The sequence below is a fragment of the Carassius gibelio genome, chromosome A3 (genome assembly GCF_023724105.1).
Source record: "Carassius gibelio isolate Cgi1373 ecotype wild population from Czech Republic chromosome A3, carGib1.2-hapl.c, whole genome shotgun sequence".
Classification (NCBI taxonomy): domain Eukaryota; kingdom Metazoa; phylum Chordata; class Actinopteri; order Cypriniformes; family Cyprinidae; genus Carassius; species Carassius gibelio.
In genome coordinates, this window is record NC_068373.1 from 11,680,830 (window position 1) to 11,686,620 (window position 5,791).

Consider the following 5,791-nt stretch of genomic DNA (forward strand, 5'->3'; position numbering starts at 1 on the left):
GTTTTCCAGTTTACCGGATTTTGAATATAGTATCGAGAATTTTGTTTTTGTTTTTGATTTTTAATATTAGAGTAATACATTCCTGTTTTTTTTCTTTTTCTGAGTACTATTATATATGTGAAAGATTATTTTCTGACATTTACCTACAGTAGTATGAAAAATAGCTAGTTTTAAACACATCCAATGTCTGCATTCCTTTTAAAAAATTCTGTTTTTTCTTGAATATTTTTAATATGATATATTTTATCCATTAATAGCAATCTTTATTGACACTGAAAATAATTTCAAGCCAGACTTTGTTTCCTCTGGTTCTCCAGGATGTCTGCTGTCTGGTAGTGAGATCCGTTTACACGTTACTCTATTTCACTTGGTGGCACTGCAGAACCATGTTCGGCTCAGTCTGATGAGCATTGATTTTGAAACTCGGCTTGTAAGGGTAATGGCACATGTTAGTGATTACAGCTTTATATATTAAACATAGTTCTTGAGAATAACTATACCTTGAGGGGCAAGGACGTTTGGGAGAGAGGAAGAATGGCTCACTGATTTTCATTAAGGTTTGGGAGAAGTTAATCGGGACACTTTTTGATTCGAATCTGCTTTCTCAGAACTAATTACATTTTCTTAACCAAATTTGTAATGATATGGTATATAAGGTATATAAGATGCCTAAACAACAAGTCAGTTTCACAAAAACAACACTGATTCACACCAAATGCTTGCAGACGATCTTTCATGACACATTGGGACAGACATTTTTGTAGAAGGTAATATGTGTGATCACTGACACAAAGCCATTCAGTCTGCTAATTTTATTGTAGGTTTATGTTTAAGATTTCTATACCTCAGACTTTTTTTTCTTTTTTTTTTGTGGTTGTTAATTTAATTACATATTTTGGCTAATTTGTTAACGCTTTCACCTGCCAATAAGACTGTACTACTTTCAATACAGTCATATTTTACCATATATAAATCCGTTCTGCACAGCTCCACAAAATTACTGAACAAAATCTGCAGAGCTGTCTGCATGCATATGAGCTGAAACAACCATATGAAAACATTGTTATTGTTCACAGTTGTTTGATGTTGCATTACCATCGACTTGTACTCCCCATGAGAAGCTTTATTATTATTATTTTGTACTAGATGTTGCAGATGATGTTTTCCTTTTTAGATGTAATGGCCTTAATTTGGTCCCACTGGCATTTGTTTATTCTCCAAGACATCAAACAAAAGAAAATCAATTAACGAAACCAGCGCTAAGAAAAGACACATTTGACATCAGATCTAATCATTCTGAGATACAGCAGACCTCAATCACTGTCACAAAACACCCCACCAAATGAACAACATGTTGTTTTGTGTCAAATGTGGTTTTACTTTGTTCTCTTTGGGCATTCATGGGAAAGAGATATTAATCTCAGATCCATATGCTGTGAGTGTGGCTATTTCAGAGCATAGTAAAACCATTTCTTCCCACGCCAGGCTTCCTCATTCAGCTGCCCGGTATGATCAAGGCCCAAGGCATCTGCCTTACTCCATGCTGCCCCCTGTGACATGTAACTGCAATGAAATCTGTTGATAATGTGTGTGGATTTCAGTGTTGCTCATGAAGAAATTAAATATCTTATCCTATATATGCCATAATTTTGACAAATGACTAATCCCAGAATGCATAGTGAATTAGATGCATAAGACCACTTGTTTTGTGTTGACAAAAAGTTCGTTAAATCTGGCAAAACCTTCATTTGGAGACACTCAGGGATATCCTAAAATGAAAAGATAATTCATTATATACCGATAAACGTTTTCTTCTTCTTCTATTGAACACAAAAGAAGACATTGTGAAAAATGTTGGAAACCAAATAGTTGACAGTAGCCACTGATTTCCATAGTGCGGGGGAAAAAAATACTAGAAAGGAAGTTAGTGGCTATTGTCAACCGTTTGGTTACCAACATTGTTCTACATATCAGATGAAAAGATCACTTTGGGATCATATCAACCTATAAGAGAACTTGTTCCTGGATCCATTTTACAATTTATGATTACAACTGGGAAATTAAAGCCAAATTCTAACATGGAGAATAAAATAATTATCTATTCTCAGGCATATTTTTGCTCTGAATCCACTGGTTAGCACATCCCTTAGCAATCAGCAGATATAGCTGCTTTCTTATAGACATCTTGTATTTTACTGTAATTATTTAAGTTGTCGGGGAAGTTACTCAGCACACTGTTAGCAGCAGTGAGGATGTTGGAACGTCCTATGGAACAAGAGATCCTGAGAAGGAAGTGATGAAGAAATTTTGTTTCCCAAAAATATGAAATGATCTCTATGCTTGTGAATACCATTTGTGAATTATTCATCTAACAAGTGATCTGCACAACATTCCAGCTATTAAGAGGAGATGATTATGCTGTTAGAGGACCATGACACTTCAGTGATCTGTAATTAAACTGTTAGGGTAATTCATTTATATTTGACTTTGCCTCATTTTTCATGTGTGTTTCTGTTCTTTAAATAAATAATAAAAAATAAAAATAATAAATCAGAATTTGCTTTATTCTCCAGGTGTGCGCAAACACATGAGGAATTTGTTGTGTTTTTCTTAAGGTGCTCCTAGTACATACGTACATACATGCAAACATACACATCTGACATGAGAACAAAAAATAAAAATAAATTTCGCAAGACTTTATTTTTTTAGCAATAAATCATGTGTATGAATCAGGAACAGTAGATTGATTTATGTACAGATTTGTGCATTTTTACTGTTTATAGAATTGTATAAATAATAGAGATATGCATAAGTATTTACATAATACTCAAGAAAGGCAATAATTAGAGATATAGAATGATTTACGAAAATGATTTATAGAACACATGCAAAGATTCATGTGTTAGATGTTTAAGCTGGAGATGGCATGGGGGAAAATATCTAGATGTTCTAGTGCACAGAGATCTGTAGCATCTGCCCTGAGGGGAGAAGTGCAAACAGGTTAAAAATAAGATATTTATAGAAAAAAAAATTGTAGGAAGAGACATTTTTATACATTAGGAATTCAATGAAAAAAAGTCAAGGCCAATTAGCACTCATAGATGCAGACATAAATTATTTTTTAATAATTTATTAAAGAATAGACTCATAAGAGTGTTTTGTTTGTGTTGATAGCTCTGCATATTTTTGATTTAAAAAAATAATCAGTTCATAAGAGTCATTTGTTTGCAATTCAGGCTGCACAGGTCAAGCTGAAAGTGAACCACAAGAAGCGGCCCATGAGAGTCAATAGGTGGAGTTTCTGGTCACAGTCCATGCTTTGATTCTCTCAAAAGAATCAACTCAGAAGAGCTGTATGTTTGTGAAGAGGTTGTTTGGTGGTTGTTTGATCCACTCAAAAAACTGTAATACTTCCAGTTTCTGTTGATGCTTAATGCTTTTGATTCATTTAAAAGAATAATTTCTTTTGTATGTGAATCAGTACACGGTTGCACATGTTTTTGATTCACTGAGAATGTTTATTTGTGAAACAGAAGCTGTTGTTGTAAAGTGGTGCAGGAAACTAGCCAGCTTTTTAAAGTAGCCTGTTTTACAAGATTCCTTTATGGAGTTGTAACATGTACAATGGACACTGTCTGACTCCATGTTTTCTAACTTGATCACAGACACAACTCAGGATATCAAAGTTTAGTCTGTGAGTGTTCTTGTGATGCCATTAGCCAGCCAGCATTTCCATTATGTTATTTTACTGCAAGCAAATGGCATTGAGATCTATGGGACATCCTTGGTTTGAACATATGGAACACCCAACATAAACATTTCAGATGTCTAGGGAAGTGAACCAATAACCTGCAGCACTTGCAACTTTTCCCTTTTTTTTTTTTAACGATGTCCTCAAGCACTTAGGTTTACTTATTGGGTTAAACCAAGATAAAGCACCCACCTGGGTCTCAGAGACCTAATTACCCCCTTATAGTATTTTAAAAGCTGAGTAAGCATCATCACGTGCACATGTCACAAGGTGACGATCTTTAGGGGCGCAACCAAAATTCGGGAAGTTTGGGTCCGCCCGGAAGTGTTTCCGCCCGGACCGGAAAAACAGAACACCGGAACTTCCGGTAGCGCCGTAAGAGGGAAAATCAGGGAATTCGATGCACCTGTGCCTAGTTAGGGACAGCGGTTGGTGATTGGAGGATACGCTGGACAAGGCAGTACTTAAGGCCAAGTTATTTCACAGTCTGGGAGCTCTTTCTGGTGTGTGTGAAGCACTGTGTCGTGCCCGCCTTGGTGCGCTGCTGGTGGCTGTCTAACTCTCTCTAACTCTCTCTCTCCCTCAGGCTGGAATTGTATGATTGTGAAGACATCGCGAACCTTAAAGGTTGAGAAGTGAACGGATTATACGGCGAATTGAGACGACGTGAAAAAGGGGATTGGAAGCGGCATTGATGTGAGTACTAAAAAGCAAGCCGAAAGTGCCCTGTATATTGACCTGGCGTTGTGTAGATCTCCCCAGGAGGAGGAGGGCGGCCCTACCCCTAATATAGCGTGGTGGGAGAGCCGAAGGAATACTTATTGAAGTAGTCACAACGACGACATCACTAGCTAGGCCGCATATTCCATCGCCAGATCCGAACCAAGCGAAGTGAAGGAAGACGGGTGTCCTTTTCGTACACTGAGTGTGGTGGGTGAGTCTTCGTGCTGTGAAAACCTATAATTTTGACGTGGTGCTGTATATTGCTGTGGGTTGCTGTGTATTGCCGTGTGTCCTGTCAGATAAACCCCCGCCTTCACGCACTCCGCCGCGGGAGGACAAGGAGACTGCTGGTTCTAGCCTAGTTCAGTACAGTATATGTTGTGAGCGTGCTTCAGATCTCCGGAGATAGCACGGTACGCTGTGTCCAGCCCAGAGGTGAGAGCCATTCAAAGCAAACTAACTGTGCTATTGTGCCCAAGTTGATATCTGTGGAGAGAAAAGGAGAGAGAGTGGGTAACACGAGGAGAGACCGAGGAAACCTGTACTTACGCCGCTGCCTGTGGAGAAAGAGAAAGCGAGTGAGCACCCAAGGAACGAACTGTGTGAACCAGTACTTACTGTGAGCTGAAATCAGTGAAGAGGTGAGAGCAAAACCAAGCCGAATTAACTGTGCCTTTGCGTCCCAGCCGTTGCCTGTGGAGGAAGAGAAAGAGAGTGAGCACCCCGAGAACGAACTGTGTGAACCAGTACTTACCGTGAGTTGTATTCAGCGAAGAGGAGGAAGAAGGAGGGCGCTACGGATACCTAAGACTCTGGCCTGGCCCCGAGCCCCACGCCCCGGATCCCCGTGGCCCCCTTGCTCCCTGACCTCTTCCCGGCCATAGCCCATCTGGAGGACCGAGTCAGAGTTTAGTTTTAATTGCCCTTTCCCTATTCCCCAAGCTATTTTTAAATATTTAAATAAAGATTGTTTTATCACTTACTGGTTCTCGTGTTGTTTGGCCATTGGGTTGGCTTTGGGGACCTCCTCGAGGTGGAAGTTGAGAAGGGGTGTGGCTTAGTCAAAGCATAGCCGCCCCTGGGTGTGACACACACACAAAGCCACATGCATAAACATGCACATGCACGCAAATGCACGCGCACACATACACACAGGAGTATTTGCACATCCACGTGGATGCTCACACAAGCTCCACTTGCCAAAGTTCACCAATTACCAGAACTCGACTACAGTGGAGTGTTTGCAGAGGCTTCAAGAGCATGTCACTGACGTGAAAACCCACTTCCATCATGCATTATGTTAACATCTTTGTGCCA

The 5,791-nt window shown here is 39.5% G+C and overlaps 1 long non-coding RNA gene across 1 annotated transcript; it reads left to right on the forward strand.

Annotated features, from left to right (window-relative positions):
• The first annotated feature begins 4,074 nt into the window (after positions 1-4,074).
• Positions 4,075-5,456, forward strand: LOC127942865 (uncharacterized). The gene is made up of 2 exons (XR_008149450.1): positions 4,075-4,254; positions 4,338-5,456. It is a non-coding gene; the product is annotated as an uncharacterized LOC127942865 (long non-coding RNA).
• Positions 5,457-5,791: the final 335 nt, after the last annotated feature.